At 35.4% G+C, this 27,550-nt stretch overlaps 1 pseudogene; it reads left to right on the top strand.

Annotated features, from left to right (window-relative positions):
• The first annotated feature begins 239 nt into the window (after positions 1-239).
• Positions 240-5,097, top strand: LOC149260079 (phenylalanine aminomutase (L-beta-phenylalanine forming) pseudogene; annotated as a pseudogene).
• Positions 5,098-27,550: the final 22,453 nt, after the last annotated feature.

Raw genomic sequence — 27,550 nt, 5'->3', positions numbered from 1 at the left:
TGAAAACGTAATACTAATATTAAAAATAATAATAATATTTTGAATAATAAAATTAATTCGATTTTCCAACCATGGCTGGGTTCCCTAATCCATGGGATACAATTTGAATTTTGTGTATCTTGGTGCAATTAACAACACCATGATGGTTATAAAGCCATGGTGCTGTCTGTGAGAATTCCATGGTATGCTTTCAGGATTCTGAATTTTGCGTCAGTCTGTAATCTTTGAGCTAGTCTGCAATGGAGTACTTCCAATTAAATAGTAACAGTTGTATAACTGCCCGTTCTCGTTCTTGTCACGTGGAGGACATCATCCTTCTTATCAAGACGTTCAACGAAACCAACTGCATCAATGTCGATGGCTCCCGCATCAGCGTTGCCCATGTCACAGCCCTGGGCCGGAGGCCCCAAGTGAAAGTGACACTAGATAATCATGCCGGGAATTGCAGAGAACGGGCTGAGAGGTGTTCGTTGTGGGTGCAAGAGAAAGCGAAAGGAGGAGCTGATATCTATGGCGTGACCACTGGATTCGGCGCCTGTTCAAGCAAGAGGACCAACCAACTGAGCGAGTTGCAAGAAGCCCTAATTCGATGTCTGCTAGCTGGAGTATTCACCGGCCCTTCTTCGTCACCGGGGGAGCTCTCCCCCATCACCACTCGATGCGCCATGTTTCTGAGAATGAGTAGCTTCATCTATGGCTGCTCTGGGATTCGATGGGCGATCATGGAAGCGCTACAGCAACTTATCAATTCTCATATCACGCCCAAATGCCCCTTGCGAGGCTCTGTAAGCGCTTCAGGTGACCTAATTCCCTTGGCCTACATAGCAGGTCTGCTAATTGGGAATCCCCAAGTCAGGGCTCGAATTGGGGCTCATGGTGAAGAACAAGAAGTGCCTGCACCAGAGGCTCTGGTGAAAGCAGGTCTGCAGCCCTTCAAGCTCCAGGCCAAAGAGGGCTTGGCTCTTGTCAATGGCACTTCGTTTGCCACTGCCCTCGCTGCCACCGTCATGTATGATGCCAATGTTCTGCTCTTGCTCGTGGAAATGCTCTGTGGAATGTTCTGCGAAGTCATCTTCGGGCGGGAAGAATTCGCGCATTCGCTGATCCACGAGATGAAGCCGCACCCAGGCCAGAGAGAGTCTGCGGCACTTCTTGAATGGCTTCTCAGAGACAGCCCCTTCCAGGAGCTTTCAAGAGAGTATTACAGCATCAATTCTCTGAAAAAGCCCAGACAGGACCGCTATGCTCTGCGTTCGAGTCCCCAGTGGCTGGCCCCTCTGGTGCAGACCATAAGAGAAGCCACGGCCACAATTGAGACAGAGATCAACTCTGCCAACGACAATCCCATCATCGACCCTGTCAACGGCAAGGCCCTCCATAGCGCCAATTTCCAGGGCAGCGCAGTGGGATTCTACATGGATTATGTTCGTGTAGCTCTGGCTGGACTGGGGAAACTCATCTTTGCACAGTTCACAGAGCTCATGATCGAATTCTACAGCAATGGGCTCCCGGGCAACCTTTCCCTGGGTCCCGACTTGAGCTTGGACTATGGCTTCAAGGGAATCGACATAGCCATGGCTGCTTACAGTTCGGAGCTTCAATTCCTGGCTAACCCAGTCACTACCCACGTTCACAGCGCCGAGCAGCACAACCAGGACATCAATTCTCTGGTCCTCATATCTGCCAGGAAGACTGAAGAAGCTCTGGATATCTTAAAACTTATGCTGGCATCGCACTTATACGCTCTCTGCCAGGCAATAGATCTGCGACAACTGGAACAAATTCTTCTAAATATTGTGTTAGGAATCATCTCAAGCGTTTCAGACGAATGCCATCTCCCGGAATCCATTAAAGAACAGCTTATTAGCGTTGCCAGGGGTATTCCAGTGTACACATTTAGAATCCCCCTGCAACCCTTCCCTCCCACTTGTCTCTGCCCTCAAACAAACAATTCTTGACACCATTGTTACATTCCACGATATTAAAATTGTAGAGCAGATAACAGAGTTCGAATCCCACCTCAAGCAGCGCCTTGAAGAGGAGATAACAGCAATCGTGCTTTCATCCGAGGAGCGCACCAACAGTCACATGCTGGAAGGCTCCTGTTGCAGAACGTTAATCCATGGCTCTAAATTCTTTCCTCTGTATGCATTTATCCGGGAGGAACTCAACGCGATAATGATGATTCCGAGGACAGACCACACGCCCCAAGAGGGCACCCAGAAGGTATTTGATGCAATTGTTGATGGCCGAATCACTGCACCTCTGCTTCAGTGCCTCAGTGTCTCATGGCCACCAGAAAGTCTCATCGCCAGCAGGCAGTCTCTGCGAAGAGTCTCATCGCCAGTAGGCAGTCTCTGCGAAGAGTCTCATGGTTAGCAGAAGAGTCTCATCGCCAAGAGTCTCATGGCCAGCAGAAGAGTCTCATCGCCAGCAGGCCAGGCCTGGCCTTTCATGGCCCATTACCATGGGAAAAAAACCATTTTTCTATGAAAAAAACAGATTAAACGAACGGCAGAAAACAACCCAATCATCTAACACACAGAATCAATGGCTCAGGATTGCACACGTCACATTTTAAGGATGTCTTTCTCAGAGGAAACGCCTTACGGCGTAATTATTGACAGGATTAATCAGGTAGAATTATCATGATTCACCGGAGAATTGGCAGGATTAATCAAGTAGAATTATCATGATTCACCGGAGAAGTGGGCAAGCCCCGCGGACCTTTTATCTTAAAAAATGCATCCCTTCCCCCAAAAAAAAATCGGGACTTGATACACGTATTAGCTCTAGAATTACTAAGGTTATCCAAGTAACATGGTAATATATATATAAAAAAAAAAACCTATAACTGATTTAATAAGCCATCCGCAGTTTCGTGTATGCATTAGAGAATTAAAACCATAGTATTAATTCTTTTAGTTTTATGTATGCATTGGAGGATTTTAATTCAACATACACTAGTGCATGTTATTAATACAAGTATAAAGAAAAAGAAAACGTCCCCCAAATTTATTTAGTTACAGAGAAACTCTATCAAAACCTTCACTAAAACCTACGCTCCAAATGTTAGAGGTAACATTTCCCAATATCGTAATACTAAAATTCTATTCTCTAAAACGTTTTCCTTCGTTTTCCTTGTAATGCATATGATTTATAAATTAATATTATATAATTTATAAATTAATACTATATAGCAATACTCATAATTATAACATAAACCCATAACAAGTAACAATATTGTTTTTATTATCATCGCACTGTAACATAATCTTAAAACACAAATTAACCCAATTTTTTTTTCCTTTGATATTAATATTATTTTTATTTTTAAAATAATAATAATAATAATAATAATTATCGTCTATATAAAAGTAATGTGTAAGTATGTCCATGAATTAATACATATTCCTTTTAAAATAAAAATAAAAAATTATCTAAATAAAAAATAATGTAACTATAAAAAAATGAATATGTTATGCATAGTTGTCTATAAAATGTAATGTAATTTTATCTAAAATAATTAGAAATAAAGAAATGTTAAAAAAAATATATTTTAATGTTGTATATAATAAAAATATATATAGATTATCAATAAAATATTTTAATAAGAATTAATATTGATGTACACTTAAAAATATATATTAATAACAAAAAAACCATTTTAATGTGTGTTGATAAAATGTTTTGATGCTAATCTTATGTTTGTGTTTTACAATTTGGTCCTTTTTAAGTATACTTTTTTCCCGAAATCCAACAAAGATTTTTTGGACTTACAAGTTTAAGTTACCTACTCTATATAGAATTCAAAATACAACTTAACCAATAAAAAATTACACATGAAGAAATATGCATGTGAGGATTTGGCTCATGTTCGATCCATGCTTAATATCACTATATGATTGAGCCAAGTGGATTCCATTTGTGTTCAATGCAGAGTCATATTCATCTTAAAATAAAAATAAAATATTCTCTAAATAGAAAAAATATGTGGCTATAATAAAAAAACAAAAATGCCCCGGATGCAGGTGATTGAGGCGGCATTTATGGTGAAGAGACAGGAGTGGGGCGAGGCAGTTCGACACCTGCCCAACCAGTACACAGAGTTAAATACATGTAAGCTGGAGAGTGCTTGGCATGTGCGCAGTGTAAGTTTAAACAACTCACATTCCAGTGGCTTTCGTTCATACTTCTTGTCTACCGCGACGACTCTTCCCTTTGCACGCTCTGACCTGCAAGAGATGATGGCGTTCTTCAATGTTGCAGTAATGGAAGGGGCTTCTCGAGGCATGCCAGGAAAGGTTAAGGCCAGGCTCTGTTCTGGGTTCGCGATGAAGTCATTTGGGCTGTTTCACTTGGCTCATCCCCTCGCCTCAGGTCTCATTTCGGTTTTCAGGCTGTCTGAGGTTAGCTCTGTTTTCTCTGAGGTCTCTCGGCACTTGCTGGGGAAAGTCTCTCTGGAGCTTGGCTCGGCCCTCCTGGAGCGGCTCCTGCTGCTCCTCTCTTTCCTCCGCTGGGTTTCGAGCTATTGTCTGGTGGTCTTAGTCTCGACATTTCATCATCCGGTCTCAGGTCTTGTCTCTGGCTTCGGGTGGTGGGTTTTGAGTTGTGTTTTCATAGCCTCTGTCCCGACGATTAATCATCTGGTCTCAGGCCTCGTTTCTGATACAGGGTGGCGGGAGATTGGCCCTGTCAATCCTAAGGTCGCCCGAACTTTCTCTGGAGAGAATCACTTAGTGTTCAATTTGGTTTTGCCGGCGAAGGGCATCCGTAGGCTCCCCTCCTGGTCTCGGTGTCTCTGTTGCTCCACTTGCCTAATAGCTGCTCGGCCTGTCTGGCATCTCACTGTCGCACCCTCACAGATGCCTCGACTTCGCCAAAGAATGGGGTGCTGAAGAGGCCAGCCCTGACGTGTGCCAACAAGCTCATCTTCTGATTCGCATTCCCTCTCCAGTGAATTGTTTACCATTCGCTACCCCAGCACGCCCAGTGGTAGAGGGCGGCTTCGTGCCTCTAGACACCACCCTAGGCCCCCTTCCTCATCTGGCTCTGCAATTTTCTCTTTTAATAGTTCCCTGCATCGGCCTCGGATAATGGCTCACATTACGGTGGTCTTCCATGAGACTACTCAGATGGAGGACTTAGATTCTCATCCGGGAGGATCGGGAGCAGTCTCTGTTCCTTCTCCTTCCATCCAGCTGGGAATTGGAAATGCGCCTTGGCAGGATTTGAATGTTTCGGGTTGCAGCACTCAGGATGTGGAGATGATGCCGGTTGACCCTGGCCCCTCTGATCAGAACGTTGCTCAAGCTAAGGATGTGCCAGAATTTGGATGGTGCCGTATCATGGAAGAACCACAAGATGACTAGCGTGCTCTCCCCGGCGTCGTTTTTTTGGTTATGCTACGTCTATCACTGGGCAAGTTTGCTATGTAAATTGTGTTGTGGATTTCTTGTGTTTTTTGATGTTTTTGTTAACTATGAAGCACCAGGAGAGTATCATCCCGGTCCCCTGCGCGGGTTCTGAATTCTGTCTTCTCACCTGTTTTTTCCTGACAGTTCTGCCTCTCATCAGAGCAGAGTATTGACTTCGGTCTCTATGTAATTATATTTCTCTACTTTGTTAATAGAATTAGTCTTACTCAGAAAAATAAAAATAAAAAAACAAAAATGAATATACTATACATGTTTAGTTAGTTTTCCATATGACATAATATAATTTCATATAAAGTAATTAGAAATAAAAAAAATTGTGTGAGTAGGATGTTTAAACCTTATACTTTTCAAAAATATTTTGACATGAGATTTAAATAAAATATTTGAATATCTATGTTAACTAATTTATGTCAATATCAACTTTATATATATATATATATATATATATATATATATATATATATATATATTAAAATAAAATATTTTGATACGAATATTGACATATACTAAAAATGTATTAATAACATTTTTTTATTTTTTTTAATGTGGGATGATAAAATGTATAAATACACACTTTATATAAAATATTTTAAGTCAAATATATATCTATCTATATATATATATATATATATATATATATATATATATATATATAAGATTTTATGATTAAAATTTTTAAAGTGGTAATTTGATCCCTCTCGGCTCATGTTAAATCTATGCTTATGATTATATAACAATAATGACATAATAATATCACCATATAATATATATTATGATCATAAATTTATATTATTGTTCTGTATATATATATATATATATATATATATATATATATATATATATATATATATATATTCAAAAGAAAAAAATCATAATTTTATTCATAGATAAAATTACATTTTTACGGATGCCTGGGGAATTACAGATACAAAGCTGATGCTTACCAAAATATCTTCCTCATAGCGAAACAAAAGCCTAGAATCCAACAAAAAAGTGACAGTAAGATTTAAACAAAACTTGGGCATAGGACACTTAGATAGCCTAAAAAATCTCAGAGAAACTATGGAAAAATCACCACAGTAAAGGGATCCACCACATTAAATAAAACTTGGGCACAATCCACCCAGATAGCCCAGGATACCTTAAAGAAACTGCGACAAAAACACAACATCTACGAGATCAACCAAAAAAGAAGAGATAAGAGGCACGAAGCTAAGGCCAAAGCAGTAGGGGAGCCCCTTTGACCTTGCCTCCACAACTCCCATCTCCACAATAAATAGGGCAAGGGAGCGAATCCAAAGATGACCTCGTAACACCTAGCAACAACCAATGGCTCAGTGACACTAGAGCTGGGAGAAACCACCCAAAAAAACTGGCCTAGATGCCCGTCCACGACGATAAACCATGGCCCCCATGACAACTAAGAGACTCGATCAAAACGGTGGCCCTAAAGTATGAGAACCCCGCACTACAATTGGAAGTGACCTCCACACACCAATGAAACTGGGCCTCAAGGCCCAAGGAAAACCATAGTGGACCTTCATGCCAACGATCCTAGGAGAAACACCAGTGGGAGAAAAAATGACGTCCACAAGAAACAAGTAGACCATGAATAGTTTTGTCTCAAAAAGAAATCACAACTACAAAAGGGTCCCAACGCACATGGCACACCACCATAGGGAAACCCGCGAAGCCATTCCACCTGTGTCATTAGCGAAAAAAAGTTGTCGCCACGTTTAATAATGGAAGGCACAAAACTAAGGGTGAGGATGGCTAGGGTTAGCTGCCCCACCCACAATCTACTCAACTCTTCCCCCCCCGCCCCCTCCTTCCAAAAGCAAGTTCAATTTTATATATATATATATGATTTAACATAATTTTATAAAGAAAATTTAATTATTATGTGATTCAAGATTATTATATTATGTAAAAAATCTCATTTCCATAGTAGTGAAGTGCTATACAACTATATGGGGAGAACCAAATATAAGATAAAGTTATTAAAAAAAATGACACCGTAAATATAGAAAATTTTAAGGGTTAAATTTTGTTTATGGATAAATTTTCTCTTTTTTTTGGTCATAAATTTGATTTTATCAATTTCTAATTTTTCTAAAAATGATTCACTCAATTCTATAGAATAAAACTATTTTACCTTAAAAAACACCAATATTATATGGAAACCATATAAAATCTTTAAGAATTTAAACACTTTTCATTTTATAGTTTACATATTAAGAAGTAGAACATTCACTAAGGTTTTACGATTTAAAATAAATTTCCATCTCTAAAATTTTCCTTAACCCTAAACAACAAAAAAATAAGTTAAATAACAAATAAACCACCCCCTCACACACATATATTTGATATCTAAAAAATAAACCACTCTAGATCCTTTTTAAACCTAGATATTTGAAGCATCACGATGGGTCAAATTTATTAATATGTAATTTATTTTTATTTAATTTAATATACATGATATGCAATTTGATCCCTTTCAATACCTGCTAGAGTGGAGTTTAAGATGCATGTAAATTGATATATATATATATATATATATATATATATATATATATATATATCACAGGGGCTTCACTGGGAAAGCAATACCATACCACATGCATTCATATTGAAGGATATATATTGAGGAAAAAATAACATAATATATTGAGTATATAATAGGGGTAAAAGGTTTTTATATTGGTAGGTATAAAAAATAGAGCTCAAAGCTAATGAAAAAATAAAAAGGGATATAAAAAGTGTTAATGAAAAAATGGATGCCCACAATATCTACTGAAAGTAGGGGTTTTTTAAATTGGGAAGGTGTATTGGGTTTGTATTAGTAGAGGTCAAATACTGTGATTTTTAGATGTATTTTACATATGTAATCAAATTAAGAATATTATTTAATATGTCATGAGAATACATGATATATGAAAAGCCCATTGAGTGAAGACCTCGTGAATTATATATAATAGTATTTACCTAACACACTAAAATTAGATAATAGAAATCATTAATAAATTAATATGCATGAAACTCTTTATTTGTATTGATATATCATGCTTGATATTCAAAGACATTTTTATTTGTTTTCTATTATTACCAATAATCATATTAATAATATTAATGTGTTTATAGGAATATATTTAGTACACACTATGAAAGAGATATTCGTAATGTTCTAAATATATGACTATTAATACACAATAATATTACTAATATAATTCTTACGAATTAATAAATAAATAGAGATGGACTATGATAAATCTAAAGTTGAAATAAATCTATATTAGTTAATCTAGCAAACATGTATTCTAGGTTTTTGTAATTGAAAACTTAATTTATTTATCACATTTTTGTTTAAAAAACTTAGCCAACATATTTCCTATGTGAATATAGAAGATCATAGTTATAGTTTCTTATTGTTTCTTTTTATAGACATATTTTATTTTATTATTTTAACTGGAAATGTAGGATAATATTTGAGAAGGCCATAAAATTGTTTTGTTTTGTTTTGTTTTTTGCTTTTTTGTTTTGTTTTGGTTTTTGTTTTTTGTTTTTTTTTTTAAATATGGCTACTTCTATATTAATACAAAAATAATTTACACCAAGGCCATGGCCTCGTAGAGCTAGCCCAAAGATGCGGCATGATTACAAGCATAGCATATCAGTATGCAAAATGCAGTTGAGTATTGCCCTCAAGAACTGTAGAGAGCCTGATCATGATTAAAGCAAAAATATAGAAAAACCCAGCTATGCGACAACCAAAACAGTAAAACCAGACTAGGTAGCTATGACTAGCTATGCGACAACCCATTACTGAATACAGAGGTAACTGTGACTGCGACCGAAACTGAAAACTGAAGGCTAGCAGAATGCCCCTTTCGTATGAAAAACTGGCAATATGAGCTAATGCATATATCATAATATCTAGGACGGTGATGAGTGAACCTTCTCGAGCTTGCTGAATTCCAAGAAAACCAGAAAGAACCAACCTGTTTAAACATCAGGAGAGGGATCAAGCGGCTCCTCGGTGATGCGACATCCATACTTGTAATCATCGTCATCATTAGAGGAGCCCGCCTGATTCTTCATGCTTTGAGAAGCTTTGATTTTGCCAGAGCCTGAAGCTTTGCTCTGTTCGAGGTTTGTCTAGATGGAGCCTGGTCTGTCTTCTGCTGGCCTGTCCGTAGTCACCCTGAGGGAACCAGCCTCTTGACCTGAATTGAGCTCGCTAAGCTTAATGGTGACCGTGGCCATAAAGGAAAAAGTGCCATGACTACAGGGAAATTGTAACCGAGTAGCATTAGTAATGGATTGGAAGGAACTCGGTGCTACAATTTGCAATCCTCTGCCCCGACCCCGTCCACTCCGAATAGCTGGGTACATGTTTGAGCGAAAGTCCGAGCAGGAGGTCGAGGAGTCCGTTGTGGAGGAGACAACTTGGCGTCCAATTTTCCCTCAAGAGTTGCCTCTTCTGCAACTCATCCGCTGTCGCAGTTTCGGCATAGCTGGAGGAGTAGGGTGATCCGGGCTACTTGGTAGACGATGGAAGCAGTAAAGGATGAAAACAAACTTGGCTTCAGCGCTCAGAATGCTGAAAGGGAGGGTAGCAAGCGGGTGGCAAGCGAAAGAGCAGGGGAAACAAAGGGTAGCTTGAGGGCATAGCCAGAAGCTCCTCCAATGAACCAAAGCCCAGTTTACTCCTGAGAGAGGTCGAGAGCAAACCGCTGCAACTGCAAAGGAGGAGGAGCCAAAGCAGAAGGGAGAAACGCGATTATGGCAAGTTGATAGTGCCATGATCAAGAAATTAACTGGCAAAAAAGGATGTACTGGCATCATTAAAGTCTCATTAATCTGGAGCACAGGAGGAGTTATGACCGGAGCTGTGAGAGGTTGTGTGGTGGTGAAGATCAACCACGCACCCATCCAAATAGCAAGCCACGTACCTGTACTGCCGTCAGACACCCGGATTCAGGAAAGGCCATAAAATTATTAAGAAAATTTATAGAAAAGTTTAATTCGTTTCTTTAAAAAATATACAACTTTGAAAAGCAACAAAATTTCTTTTATATAAGAATATTATACACCAATTACAAACATAGATATATTGTTTATAAAAGATACCTAAAATATAGATTACTTAAAACAACATAGAACATAAAAGAAAACATGGTGATTTGTCACTTACTCCAAGTTAATTGGATAAACGTACAATCTCATCCTAATTAGGCTCACATTGAGATAAATTATTAAAGACTTGCTCATATGAAACTATGGATAGTGAATCCTTACATAAATTTAGGACTAGGTTTCTTAGTATACAACACTACCCCTTAAATTCATTACCTCAAATTCATTAATTTTTTTCCTTTGCTCATGTAGAAGATTCATCACGATTGCAATTTGTATTACACAATGCTGCTCATTGTTGTGGATTCTCATTGAGATTGATTTGAGAACTAATCCATTTATCTGTAATGTTTCCTCATGTATTATATAGACATGTGAATTTTCAATAAATCCGTTAGGTCCATAATTACAAGATACATAAGTAGTAAAGTTTAGTGAAAATGGTGAGAACCAAAGCTATAATAGGGCTTCCTTAAATTTCACACCAATTTTGAATAATCTAGAATTTGGAAATGATAGATCATAAAATTGCTAACTAGAGCTTGGAATAAAGATTATTTTTTTTAGTATATCCCAAAACTAGAGCCATAAAATAAAATTTTAAATAATCCTACAAAATAGCTCCAAATTTGCCACCATTTAATAGCCTATGTTTGTTGATAGGATTTCTAACTCTCCAAAAAGTTTCCGAGCACATCCATAGAGCACGAGGGTTGGGAATTATCTTCTTTGGCCCAAACCCTCTAAAATGGTACGAATGGTAAAATTTTCTAGAAATACTAAGAGGGGGATGGGGGTGAGGGGTTAAATCAATATTTCATTCCCAATTAAATTTAAGTTGTTCATTCATTTCAATTCATCTGATCAATTACTTCATTAGCCAATCACAATGTTATATCTTATTCAAAGAACCTTAAGCAACATTAGAATTAAGACCGCAAGAATCAAAGAACATAAACACATCAACATAAGTGGACACTATGATTTCAGGTACCAGAATGGATCTACGACCACCTAATCAAGTTTATCGACTCCTACTAGAAGGAAGCACCTACCCCCTAACTGAAAGCTATAACCCTCAGCACTGCATGGACCATGTTTGACAATATTTCACATTGCATCCACCTCTCTCAGCCAACCATAAAACATGCAAGCCACCTTTCATCTATCTTCAAACTGGGCCCACACCATCAATAATCTCAAACCAACACCGAACTCAATCATTCAAGACAAATGTTGAAGACCAATGTGCCAATTGTTGAATCAATGAAAACAAATACCAATACACCAAACCACTGGATACCAACTGAAACAATCCAAAAACTGAATACCAATGCCAAGTTATTGAATATGAATGAATCAATGATTCCAATACTAAATATTGAACCACTGAATCAATATTGAATATTTATTCAATTGTTATATATCAATCATACCAATCAATGAATCTCTGACCAAAATAATAGACCAATATACCAATGATGCAAATACCTATCATTGAATGCCAATATGCCAATATTGAATATACCAACGTAACCAGAGCACTAAAACAAACCATCCAATAATCATTCCAATATCTAAGTCAAAATTCCAAATATCAAATATCCAAGTCAATATGCCTTTATTATTTTCAAGCATCAAATATATCCAATCTTATATGAAATAGCACTGTCAAAACCCAAGTTACCAATCACTCGCAAATTTTACCATTCAAAACAAATGCTATTAGTCAAGATGCAATATTAGATCATTCTCATAAGTCTAGAAGAGGAGAATTAACAACAAAAAATATGAAGGATCTCTATCCAAGATTGTTAAACAACATGCCAAGGCCAATACCCAAGTTAAACAGATCTCATGTTCAAGGCCAGTCATAGATTCATTGCAAAACTATAACAACCCAATATCAGAGTCAAATTATTTAGTCAAATACCAAATAGAGCTTACACCCAGGTACCAATTTACAACCTGTTAAGCCAATGTACAAAACTTTGCTCCAAATATCACTGTAGAGTAGACAAGATGAAGTAGCAAAATAATATTTATTTCAAAATAAATCATCAATACAATTGTCAAAATCTTCTTTGCATATACTATCACTATCAACAAGGAAATTGCACAAGTCATCATCACATTCATAATATTAAGAAAATTGGCATATCAAGGTTCCATCATCATACTCAACATATTCAAGTAGCATCATTAGTATTTTAATACTAATCCCTGAAATGATATAGGTAAGGAAAAGAGCAATAACATGCATATTTTTCTCAGATCTTTATTCACAATACCAATCTAGGGTTGCATACACAAGTCTAGATCCACACTGTTATAAGTAAATAAGTCACATAATGTTTCACTATCTTGAATACCAAGTTCAGTACAAACCTTTTCAATATACCAAAGAGGTCTTTGCAAGCATCAATACACTTAATCATAGAGCAACAAGGGTTTAAAAATGTCACTTCAAATTCACTATATCTATATATATATATATATATATATATATATATATATATATATATATATATATATATATATATATATATATATATATATATATATATATATATATATATCTAGATATAGATATATATACAGAAATGAGAAAAATAAAATATCTAACTGTTATGCTAATATTCTCCATACTCTAGGCCAAGACAATATACAAAACAAATTACTGTCATCAACTAAGTCCTAATATATCAAGAAATCAACGTCATAGGCTGGGAAATTCAACTATATCATTCAAAAGACACCTCTACATACTACCTTCAACATCTTTGCAAAAGTATCATCAAGACATTCTCTAGATAAGCTCTAAAAGGCATCTCTCAAGCCAATCTCTAGACACAATATTGATTTATGTGAAAATGGCATCAATACAATCTCTGTATACATTTTTCTTGTGTATATAACTAATATTCAAGAATATATCAATGTACTCGTGTATTATTTCAACAATATTAGTCAAATCACCAAGCACATGCTTTGAAAGTTTCAAGCACATTTATATCTTTGTGTTTACAACAATTTACAAATTGGTCAACTGTTCATTTCTTCATATAATCTCTATTAGAGTAGTAATCTCATAACTATAGTCACTGCACATACAACCCCTATCTAAATAATAATGAACAACTCTTTATAAGAGGAAATAATCAGTACTTCATAAGATCTTTTCTATTCTATTGGATTTAGATCAGGATAGGTAAGTGGTCTTGACAACCATGAAATCCTCTATTTATGTTGTGTGTATATCCCCTTTTCTCCAATTATAGTGTAAATTGAAAAGAAAACAAGTTTTGAGTGTCAATATTATGCCAACATTAAAAACAAATATTGTAAGCAGATCTATATTGTACCTAGTCAAGCCTCAACGTAGAACTAGTTAGAGGGAAAATCAACGCAGAGAAAAATGTATCAATGAAAGTCAGATGCAGAGTCAAACTTGTATCAACATCAGAGAAAAAATGTGTAATATCAAGATGAGAATATTAAGTCAACCATCAAATCCTCTATTAAACAATGAATTCTTAATATTGGAGAGTAACTACAGAAAAATCATTTCAAACATTCTTGTGATTGTCAAGCGCACATACTATTCATTTTATGGGTTTGATCCATAAATAAAACCATTACTTATTGCGGAAAACCATGTGGGAGCAAATCTTTACATTTAAATATGCGCACAAGATAAATTAAATAAGTTTAATGAGTAGCTACCACATTTTTCCAAGCATATTGTCCATACAAAATGCAATGTTCAAATCATTTTGTAATTATCAAATGCGTACTTAGAAATTTTCCAACAATCTCTCAAAAGGGCCTCATGGATAAGCAATATTCAAGATTGATTTATGTGCTTCAAATGTATGCATTACATTCTTCACCTCACTTTATTGTCCAAACTGCATGGATCGATCTCAAGTACCCACTTGGATGGTGAAGATCAATTATTTTTATAGTATTTCTCTTGGTTATTACCATAGACAAAACCAATGGTATTCACTTTGACCGTATCATAAAAACCTGGGCACACATGATTGATTTCCATAGACTCAACAAATTGGTTCAACATTATTTGGTCCAAAATGGAATTTCCTCCATTTTCACAACCACCACCATATATATTGGTCCACCATTATTTAAGCATGATATTTGATTTGTAACTATACAGTCCAAAATTTATGAGGACTTTAACCATATATTCATGATTCTCACAATATAATAATAAACCCACACTAAACATAATGAATTGGACCATTAGTAGCTTCACCATGAAATAAAATATTCCAAATATTGTTTGTGTAAAAAAAAATTCATGAATAGTATGGACTCAAGACACAAAATAACCAAAACAAATAATACCAAGGAGATGAGCGCCTCTATTGTCCTTGTGCAGCCTGTAATGTTCGTGAGAATGCTATGGAATCCCTGTGGTCACTGTGGAGTTCCTGTGAAATCATGGTTGCCATCAAGGACAAAATAGAACCATAATTCCAACAATCTCCCCCTTTTAACTTGATGGCAACCTCTTTTCCATCTCTCCCCCTTTCACATCAAGGGAAAATGGAAGATCCTAAAAATGCTCCTCTTGCAATGCTCGACATTGTAAATGTGATCTACGTATGTGACCAAAGAAACATGCATTTATGATATTATAATACTATTCTCAATACTTCATTTCTTCATGAATACGTGCAACAATCTTCAAAAATATCATATGATATCATAGTGATTTACAAGAGACTTCTCATCAACAAAATCTGAGAAATCAAAGAGGAACTTCAACATCACAAGCATATCAACCAATCATCAATCATGATATGTAATGCAAACCTCATGAAGAAATGTATCAATAGACCAACCAATAACAATAGTACAAATTTCATATTGAAAAGAACACATATATCCCTTTTATCAAAGTGGATGCCAATAAAAAATAAAAGCTGCAAGAAGACCAATAAATAGTAATAGATCAACATCAACCATGACATATTGACCTCCAACAACAAGCAATGCATTGAAGGACCAATTTAAGAAGACAAATCACAACATCAATGAACTCATCATAATGAAGTCAATGAACGATTTGGAAGCATAAGAGAATTCCCCCCCAAATATGTGCCAATCCTTCACACCAATATCACAAAAGATGCATAATTCATGAAGCTCAAACATCAAATTGACAACTTGTAATAAAATAATGTTAGACCCATAATGCCAACAATGAGTTGTTATATCAAATGAGAAACTCCCCCTGATCATGTCATATATTATCCTAAACAAAAAATCATAAAGCATCAACAATCAAAATACATGAAATCCTCATCAATGCAAGGATCCCACTGAGATTGTGCACCACAAATTTTGTGGACCTAATTACTTCATATGTATATAATAGACTGCAATGTAGACCATTTTATTTTATTGTGAAATTGAAGAGGAAGAATCTGAATTCCCTTTTTGGGTTGGATTTTTCTTCAGAACACATAATTTGCCAGCATTTATGTATCCTTTTACTATAGTTTTTCGAGTGTCTTCTTTTATAATTTTGCATCCAATTGATGTAAATACAATTACATGTCCTTTACTAGTTATTTTTCCTACACTTAGAATGTTTTACTTTAGCCAAACAACTAATAGTACATTAGCTACTTATGTATTATTAATATCAAGATCAACATTACCCTTACCTCACACCTTTTCAAATGTACCATTTGCAAGTATAATCTGACCACTCTTGTTTTTGAGAGAGATAAATTTTCTTTTATTTCCAGACATGTGATGAGAGATTCAACTACCAATGTACCATATATCTTCTTCTTTGAATGCACATAGAGAAAGACCACACATTACTTGCTCCTATTTCTTCTACTTCACCTTAGTGTTGGTGGATCCATCTTTTTCAGGTCTTTTGATAACAATATTCTTGTTTGGCTACTTGCTTTGGAGAGAGTCTACTTGTTTCTAGTATTAATTCATTATCTTATTCCTACATTCTTTTGCTACATGTCCAAGCTTATTACATTTATAATACCTTACATGACCAGAGAAGGGGATAAAGGAATCATAATATTTTTGCTTCATAATTTTCTTGTTGCAATTAATAGATTTGTGACCAAATAAATTGCATGTAAAATAATACCCTTTAAAGAAGTGTGAATACCTGGGAATTGATGGTCTTCCTATGGAGAAACTATTTCCTTGAGATCTGAACAATCCACTTCTACATTTGGCTGCAAGGTGTCTATATAACTTTGGTAGATGAAACATTCAATATCATTTTTCAAATGTGATAATTTATTGTTGTTTGTATAATTGAGAGCAAATGATTTCCTTTGAAAATTTATTTTCCTTAGTTGTTGGCTTGATTGAATTTTTAATTCTTTACTATTTTTTTCAAAGTTTTCTTTGTTAACCTTTATATTTCTTGCACAAGCTGGTGAGATATATTATCCTTTTATAGTTTCATGAAAATCGAGCCCTTATTTAATGGAGGGAGATATTTGACAATTAAGATGATTGTCCAAGATCTTGGTATTGTCATTGAATCGCAAATGTTTGTCTTTTTCCAACATTTTACCTTTTAGAATGCTTACCTCAATCTCTAGTCTTTGAAATTTATCTTCTTTTTCAATATACTTTGTCCTCATACTTTCATCAATATTTCTTCCTTCTTCCAGTTGCGTTCTTAACTTGATAATCTCTTCCTTAAGCCCATTCTCTTGTTCTTCAAATAATTGGAGTAACTCTTCATTTTGCTTGTTTGAATTTTCAAGATCTGATCTTAGAGTGATGATCTCAACTTTTACATTAATTATCTTAGTATTCATTAATTCATCGCGATCCCTTCTTTTACATCACTGCAACTTATTCTCAAGACTGTGAATCTTTTTCGGAGTAGAAGAAAATTTTCTTCCAAGATTAAGTACTTATTCTAACATGTCTTCTTTTGAATCAGTAACTCCATCTGATATAAGAAGGGGTATTTCATGATCACTCTCATCATCTGAAAAACCATAATTTCGTTTAGATTCATTTATTGTCTTAGGAACATGATTACCTATCGGTTTACCTGATGAGAAATCTTCCTTTACATGTTTTCCTTCTCCATCATGAATGGCCTGTAGATTATCCCATACATATTTTTCAGTTTCACAATGCATAAATTTCTCTAGTATTGAATCAGATATGTTACAAAATATTTCATTTAATGCATGTCTATTCTTCTAAAGATCTTTTTCTGATGGAGGGGTTTTTGTATAACCATTACAGACTAAATGCCAAATATCATATCTAAGGAACATTAAATTCATATTTTCTTTCTATTTCTAATAGTTAACATTGTTAAACATGAGAATACCTTTATTATCTATTGTTTCTAGCTTCCCTTGATCTACTACTGATTTTCTTTGATCTATGAATGCAAATATTACCACAAAATTGGATAAATAAATGTCATTGCTTTTTTGGCTTGGCCTCTTCCTTTGTACTGCCTTCTTCTTTTACTTCCTTCCCATTATTCCTGATCTACTCTCAAGTAGTCAAGATGTTACTTGAGATATTTTCTCTAATACCAATTGTTAAAAAAACTTGGGGGGGGGGGGGGGGGTGAATTAGTATTTCATTCCAAATTAAACTTTACTTAATTTATGCATTCATTTCAATTCATTTAATCAATTCCTTCATTAGCCAATCAAAGTGTTATATCTTATTCAAATAACCATAAGAGAAATTAAAAGTAATACCATAGGAATCAAAGCACATCAACACAAGTGGACACCAATATTTTAGGTTGGAACCCAATGCAGGAGAAAACCACCATTGTTATCAATCTATCTTCTTTTTATTATAAAGAAGTCTTCTTAGAATTTTGTACTAACGTAGACTCTTTTCAATATGAAGTCACCCACCTGTAGGAGGCTACAACCTCCACTCATTCTTCAACACCTACTGGAAGGGAGGTAAAACCCCCTAATCAAGTTTCCCTGTTCCTACCAAAAGGAAGCACTTACTCCCTCACTGAAGGCTACAGCCCTTAGCACCTCGTGAGCCACATTTCATAATCTTTTACACTGGATCCACCTCTCTTAGCCAATCATAAAACATGTAGGCCACCTTTCATCTAGTTTGAATCTGGGCCAACACTAGCAATAAGCTCAAAGCAACACCATACTGAATCATTGAATACCAATACTGAAGATCAATGTGCCAATTGCTGAATCACTGAAAACCAATATCAATATTCTAAACTACTGGATACAAACTAAAGAAATCCAATCACTGAATACCAATTCCAAGTTGCTGAATATGATTGAACTAATGATGCCGATACTGAATACTCAACCACTAAATCAATACTAAATACTAAGTCATTTGTTGTATATCAATCATACCAATCACTAAATCTCTTACAAAACTAATAGACCAATATACCAATGATCAAATACCTATCATTTAATGTCGCTATGCTAATACTGAATATACCAATGTAACTAGAGAACTAAAGAAAACCATTCAATAATCATTCCAAGATCCAAGTCAAAATTCCCAATATCAAACATCCAAGTCAATATGCCATTAATACTATTAAGCATCAAACAGATCCAACCATATATGAAATAGCATTGCCAAAAAACAAGTTACCAGGCCCTTGCAACTTTTACCATGCAAAACAAATTCTATCAGTCAAGATGCAATATCAAGTCATACTCATAAGTCTAGAGGAGGAGAATGAACAATAAAAAAATATGAAGGATATTTGTCCAAAATTGTTAAATACCATGCCAAGACCAATACCCAAGTCAAGTAGATCTTATGTTCAAGGAAAATAATAGATTCATGTCAAAACTCTAACTACCCAATATCATAGTTAAAGTCTTTAGTCAAATATCAAATATATCTTACACCTAGGCACCAAGTTACAACCTTTCAATCCAATGTACAAAACTTTGCTCTAAATATCACTATAGAGTAGAGAACATTAAGCAGTAGCATAATATTTCTATAAAAGATAATCATCAATACTGTTAGAGTAGGTTAATTTATTAGTTGAAGGCCTTTGAACTATCATTTTTCTATCTTGGAGGGGGTCAAATTCATAAATGTTTTCACTGTCATAAATTTGATGTGTCACTGTCTAGAGAGTCATGATGAATTTAGTCATTCCTTGGTCAATAAAGTCAGTCATGGGAAGAGGTATATGAGCGTTGAAAGTTGTTGTAATATACCATTGAGTCAAGATATTGAATGTTGATAGGGTTTCTACAGTTAAAGGAGTGATGTTAAAGTAGTGCAATCATTAATGTTCCAATGTGTTCACTCTTTCGACATCATTATTTTTCCCATCCCCTTATTCACTTGTTGTCCTAAATTTCCCCTATTCCTAAGAATTCATATCATCCCTATTCCTTATTTTAGGCCTAGACCTCCCCACTCCCATTTTATCCTAAGTATAAACCCTTAGGCCTAAATTTTCCCTTGCCTAAACACCATTGTGTGTGATGATTGACCCTTGTCACTATCCATTTCATATGAGTCACTCATCATACTTCCATCATTTCCCTAGATTTTGTCATGATCCCTAACTCCGAAATAATTTCTTTTCAAGTGCAACGCTGATTTAACATCAAGCTCGATTACATCAACAAAGTTTTTGAATTACTTTCAAATCATTACAGAAGACTGCCATTTTTCATTTCCTTTGATCGTAGGTGAATAAATTCATTCTTCCTTCAGGAAATTTGGGAATAAACCATGTTTTGAAGATGGGTTATAGATAAGTTCACACTGTGAGTTGCGCTCCTGCTACACACAGGTTAAGAGTGTTGTGCTCTTGCTACATAAAGGGTGCCAAGGTCGTAAATTTGCTAAACATGGTATTCATCTGCACGCAGTTTCATTCTCAGGGATGGGAGAGGTAAGATGTTGGTGAGCTTTCTTGAGTTTTTACTATTCTATATCCCTATCAAATTCAACCAAACTTTGTGTATTTTTTGCTAAAGGAGAAAATGCTTTGCACATCCTGTTTTGTCCAACAATATAGTTTCATTTCCAAGTTCTTAACCATTTTTCATAAATACAAATTGTTTTCATTCTGTTGATTGTTGAGAGGTCGAAATAAGTCAATAAATTATTATGAGTCTCTCCTGCTCACTTTATAACCTTAGAAAATTCCCTGTCACCAACTCTTTGACTTGACTGTTTGAATTGAATTGTTCTATCACCATTGTTAGTCCTGTTTCATCTGATCTTTACATGTAGCTCCTTTTCAAAGTCGAGTTTCACCTGCCAGCTATGAAGATCAAATGGTCCCTATTGCGAGTAAGAAAGGTGGAGATATAGTGAGCACTGAGCTTAACACCTTGAGCTTGATAAAATCCTCATCTGCTATTCAGCTAGCCTTTGAAAATGCAGGTTGTATTCCCTTTTGTCAGAAGGTCCAGAAGATAGGTCACCATACTAGGCTCTCTAGTATGTTTTCCCTCAATTTTCAAGATGGCAGAGTCAAGATAGGAAATGTGGAGATTCTTGTGACTGAAAAACTTATTACTGATGCCACTAATCTTCCTACAATAGGGGAAAAATGGTTTAATGGAGATGAGTTGAACATCCTAGCTTTCAAACAATTTGTGAAGCAATAATTTTTAGATAAATTTTCATCAACCTTTCCGAGTGTTTACCTTTAGGAGCAATTTATTGATCTTTTGAAAGTCATTCAGAGGTACTTCACTTATGAAGGCAGATTCAATAGGATTTATCAGTACCATTTGAGACTATTATGACATTTTACAAAGAGTAAACATATGAATCTACCTTATTTTTTACTCAAACGTTTAGAGAGAATGGCAGTTAAAGTGCAGATTCAAAAAGACAATTATGCTTCGAGTTTATTTCATTTCTCGCTTATCAAGATTTTAGTTAAATATGCAGTTGAAAAGAAGAAATTGAATTGGTCAGATTTCCTTTCTAGTATAGATTTATTGCCTCAAGCTAGATCTTCACCAGTAAAATTATTTGAGGAGGAACATAAAATGTAGGGAATACTCAAGAAGGAAGTTATCCATTCAGTGAAGGAGATAAAATCAATGAAAAAAGAAGAAGTAAAGCCAAACAAAAAACTATAAGCAAGATTGATAAGAAATCTGAAAAATAGGACATGAAGGATAAGAAGACAAACAAGGAAGAAAAGGTACAAGTGGCATCAACACAACCCACCAAGATTAAAGTGAAGATTGAAGATATAGTTCAGGATCAATTTGTAATGAGACCTAGGACAAGGTCAAGAGTTAAAAAGAATGAGGAAGAGGTAGCCCCTCAAGTAGTGGTAGATATTTCTAAAGACAGACAGGGAAACAAGCAAGATCATGGCAAAGAGGAAGAAGTGAAGGGACTTGAAGTAATGCAGCCAGAGCAAGAGGAAGACATAGCACAACCTGAACAAAGTGCTATACAATATGAAAAAGAGGGTCCCAAAATGGTTAGGATGAAAGAGGCACTTTCTAAATATCAAGTGAAAAAAACACTCTTGAGAAGAGGAAACAGGGACCTGAAGGAGACAACCAAACCAGCAGATGACAAGGCGAAGTCACCTCCAGAAACAATTTCTAAAGAAAAAGGGAAGCATGTTTCATTTGCAGAGCAGGCTAAGAAGATTGCAGTGGAGCTTAGTGGGCCATCAGTTAAGGTTTCTAAGTCCAAATTTAGATTTTTGCAGTAGATGAAGCAGGTAGATCAAGCTCCTGGAAAACCTCCCTTTAATCAATGGAAATAATATCAAATATTCTTGGAGGAGATGGAAGAAAGCAAGGAATAGGTAAACCAGTGCATGCAGCTAAATCAAAGCTATAAAAAGTTAGTCCAGGATATTCTTGAAAACTGTGACAATAAAGTTTGTGAGGCATCCCAGGCCCTTGAAAAAATCAAGCATTTCATCAAATGGTATATTCATGCGAGGAGGCAATGAAAAAGTTTATATTTCAGGAATTAAGTGTTGGAAGCAAGGTTAAGGAGCTTGAAAAAGAGTTTGGATGAGGAATGGGGATTGATAAAGAAGTATGAAGGATCAACAAACATGTATTCTCCTAAAAGGGTGCCTGAACTAAATTCTAAGCCTATGATTGAAATTAAACCTATCAGGTCATCTCCTATTGACTAGCATGGCCTCACTCCTCGTGCATCCAACACCAAGGCTTCTAGCAACATATATTTAGGCAAACGAAAGAGGAGGTGATCAAGCCATACTTCAAGTTTTAATTTTTGTGTTAAGTTCAAAGGTTATTGATACTATAGTAGTATTATTTTAATGGTTTGGAGCAGAATTGCATGGCATAAAGATGTTTTGTCGAGACTAGAAAGCATTTAGAAAACAACATTGGAGGTCTGCTATGTAGGCGCTACATAGTCCATGCCCACACTACTACACGCATGCTCAAGAAAAGCCACTTGTTAGGTTTTTAAGAGGATGAAATGGAGTATATGTGGCAACTAGCTCACTTCCTCAACAACCCACCACGTGCCAGTTTCAGAAGCCCAAAGTTTTGGATGTTTTGCAGCTGCTACACAACCTTTTTGCACATTCAGAAAGAAGCTTTGTGATTTTTTCTATTTCACTTCATGATGATCATGATCGGAGATATGTTGGTTTTCTATTTAGAAAAATTTTGTTTTAGAGACAAAAAACACTTTTATGTTTTATGCTTTTGAGGAAAAGTATTTGGAAAAAAAATAGTTTTCCTCCTTTCAGTTTTGAGATCGATCCTTTGTTGGATCGAATGTGCATTGAATTTAGACATGATGTTATCCTATGTATGAACTATATATGATGATGAATAGATATGGAAAAGGTTGTTGATGGTTTCATTATTGCTGGGGAAACTATTGCAATTTGTTGTTGTGATCTGTGTTAATGCATGTGCTTGAATGTTGAAGAGATTCTAGTGGAGTTATAGAGATACTTATGGTATGGATGTTTCAGATATTGTTTCTTCTTAGTTATATATTATCCTTGTTGTGTTATCTTATTAAATTGCGGAGTGTTAACACATATAAATATCAAACCCTTCTTTGCATATACTATCACAAACAATAAGCAAATTCCACAAGCCATCATCACATTCACAATATTAAGAAAAATGGCATATCAAGGTTCCATCATCATGCTCAACATATTCAAGTAGCATCATTAATATTTTCATACTAGTCTCTAAAATGATATAGAAAATGACAATAGAAATCTCATGCATACTATTCTCGGATCTCTGTTCACAATACCAATATAGGGTTGCATACACAAGTCTAGATCCATGTTGCCATAAGTAAATAAGTCACATAATGCTTCACGATATTAAATACCAAGTTCACTACAAACCTTGTTAAGATACCAAAGAGGTATCTGTAAGTGTTAGTCAACTCAAACATAGAGAAACACGGGTAGAGTACTGGCACATCACATTCACTATATATGTAAATGAGCAGAAAAAAATATCTAACTGTTATGTTGATATTTTCCACACTCTAGGCCAAGACAAGATATAAAACAAATTATTGTCATAAACTAAGTTATGATATCTCAAGAAATCAACATCATAGGAGGTAAATTCAACTATATCAGTAAAAATACACCTCTACATACTACCTTCAACATCTTTGCAAAAGAATTATCAATACATTCTCTGCATAAGCTTCAAAAGGCATCTCTCAAGCCAATCTCTAGACACAATACTGACCTCTGTCAAAATGGCATCAATAAAATCTTTGCATACCTCTGTCTTGTGCATATAACTACCATTCAAGCATATATCAATCTACTCCTGTATAATTTCAATAATATTAGTGAGAGGACCAAGCAAAATCTTGGAAAGATTCAAGCACATTTAGATCTCTAGGTTTACAATAATTGGAAAATCAACCAACTAGTCATTTATGTGTCTAATCTCTATTAAAGTAATACCCTCATAACTATAATCATTGCACATACATCCCTTGTATAAAAAATAATGATCATATATTTATAAGAGAAATCAATCATTACTTCATAAGATATTTTATGTTTTATTGGATCTAGATTAGGATAGGTAGGTGGTCTTGGCAGTCAAGAAATTCTCTATTTATGTTGTGCGTATATCCCCTGTGTTATCACTCATAAATTTCTCTAAAAGTTATTAGAAGAAAGAAAATGACCGAGGTAACCACAAACCAACTTTGGAGCATAGGCTCTAGCCAACTTAGGCTCAAAGAGGGCTCTCTCTATATGATTTAGCTTTGTTTGCTTGGATTTTTAGGCTAGTTATGAGTGTTCTGGGGTTTTTGATTTGTATTCGATATTGGATGGTGGGATCCTTGAAATAGATGGATAAAATGATGTCTTTAGACCATTGGGCTATGGAGTCAACAGAAGAGCAGCAGAAATGGATAAACTCACTAAAGGGAATGTTCAAAGGGCAAGCTAGCAAAGTAAAGTCTAGATCTTTGGAACAGAGGGGTGAAATGGTTTCAATCAGTGTGAGAGAGCAATTAAGGGTTCTCAAACCAAGATATGAATTAGGAATGGAGAGATACTATGGATCAAAGAGCAACTAAGAATCCTTTAACCTATATGTTGAAGAGTACAACCTAAACTAAGGAGAAATTAAGAATTCCTTAACTTGGATATCAGTGGAAAACATTGAAATGCATAACTGTTAAAACAGAGTGTAATCAAACAAATTCTAAAGTAATTTTCCAGTTATAACATTAAGATTGAGAAACACATTAAAGACTGTGAATAACTTGAGAAAGATTACAAAAACATATGAAAATACTTATCTTAATTTGGCTCAACACACAAGTCCTGTGAAATATCTTGTATTTATTCATCAATCCAGCTTGCTGGCTCAACCAATGATACAATAGCTTTATAGTATTTTTGATCAAAACTCTATAGAAATGTCTAAGAATCCACACTACATACTCCGAATTGTGGAGTATTTATACAAATAAAATTACAAAATATCTACAACTGTATGCAGAACTAATCTAGGAAAAAGAAATATCTTCATGCAAGAAGATAGGGACAACTATTGAACTGCTTTCTTGTTGTTCCTTTTAGTTTGGTGCTGCTAGCCTTGATATTTTAAGTTGGAGGCTTTGTTGGTTATAGCCTTTTAAATTGATACACTTTCAACTGATACTCTTTGACTCTGCTATTCTGCCAATCATCCTTTTACCCTGCTTCTTTACTTTCACTGTACACTAACTTTTTATTGCATATTTCTACAGTAAATCAGTTAATGACTCCCAAGTTTCAGCATCAAGTAACTGGATTTTTAACATTTTCCTATATGTTTCATCTGCCTTTGTGTATTTGGAAAAAGTTGGTTTGTTAACAAATAAATGTTTCACCTCATGTTGGAGGTAAAATACGTTCTCAAAAGTGTGATAAAGTACATTGCTTGTTGGCAATGCTTTCATTGCTAATGTACTTGCTTGATCTTTGGCCACCTCCCTGATTCTCTTGTTGTAATCTTCCTGGGTCATTAATCTGTCATTTATTACTAAGGGATTGGGTAATCCCTTTTCTCTCAAAATTTGAAACTTGGCCATAAACTTATCAACGATTAATTGCATATTCTAGGGAGGTGGCCAAAGATCAAAATTGTGTCTGTCCTATCATCTATCCCTAGATCTTGAAGCTCATATCTATTTTTGGCATTGAGGAACTAGATAATTCTAGCAGCTTCGTCTGGCATTTCACCTAGTTTTGCTTTTACCTTTTGAATAGCCTCCGTGGCTAGTTTTATTAAGTTTATATTTGTTCGAAGATTACCTGAATAGAAGGCCAAATATCATTGAAAGAGTTAATGATATTGGTCCATAATCTTTCCTTAACCTTGAGTCTTTCACTCATCCTGGTGGTTTTATGGACTTCTTCTTTCTGGATGATCTTGGTAAGCTTGTAATCAGTTTCCAAGCTTGCCACTTTTTCCTTGGGCTTATTTATCTTAGTGGTTTGTATGGACATCTCTTCCATAGCTTGAACCAACTTGGATACTTCATCACCTGTTGTACTTATTGTACCTGTTGCTGATGTAGATGCTATGGACACTGGCAGTGTTGTGGCAGTAGGAGTTGTGGTGGCCAATGAGGCTACGAATATAGAAGGAATAGCAGTGGTAACTGCTGGGATGAAATTTGCCGAACTGGTGCCAAGGTCACTCTGTTTCAATTGGATTAGGCTGTTCAATTCTTTCTCAGTTTCCCTCAATTGGTAATTTAGTTTTAGGACTAGGTCCATCAACTCTTCATGTCTGGCTTAGCATTCCAAGATTCCCTGTGTCTATGGATGTTGTAGCTGAGGTATTCTTAATTGTTTTTTGAGGGCAAAAATGTCATCATTCTTTTTTCTGATTAGCTACTTTATGGCCTTAATCTCCTTGGGATCATGTCCCAATTCAATTATCAAGTCTTCCAAGGACTTGATTCTGGTGTCTTTGACCTGTGAGGAGGCCTTTTCCAACTGATATTGGGCCGAGATGTTGTTTAGTGAATTTTGCAATTGTTGGGCAGCTATGGCTTTACCTGTTAGGGTGGAGTAAATAATTTCTCTAGCCTGCTTGTGCAACTCAATTTTGATAATGGGATGAATATCCCTTGCTAACACTTCAAAATCAATGGCTACTCTTGGTTGTTGTGCAATTGGCTGTATGAAAGACATTTGCAACTTTCCTTCCTTTATGTCAAAAGCTGACATCAACCTATTTTGATTAGGTGGTGTGAGCCTGAGGTACTGAGCATATGATTGTGCCTTTAGTTGGTCATTTCTAATTTTGATCTCCCTAAACCTGTCCTTGATGCCTTTATCTTTATATGTAGGTTTGTTGAATGAAGATACTTTTACATTGAGTTGCCTTTCCAAAATCTGAGTCTGTAAAGTGGATGGCCCCTATGTTTCCCTAGAAGGAGTTGTACCTTTGCTCATGTCTAGCTCAACA

The sequence above is a fragment of the Pinus tabuliformis genome, chromosome 6, assembly GCF_031772625.1.
Source record: "Pinus tabuliformis cultivar Carrire ecotype Pingquan chromosome 6, CPIR1, whole genome shotgun sequence".
NCBI lineage: Eukaryota > Viridiplantae > Streptophyta > Pinopsida > Pinales > Pinaceae > Pinus > Pinus tabuliformis.
The sequence above is the reverse complement of the archived record's forward strand: the minus strand, read 5'-3'. Positions and strand labels throughout refer to the sequence as shown.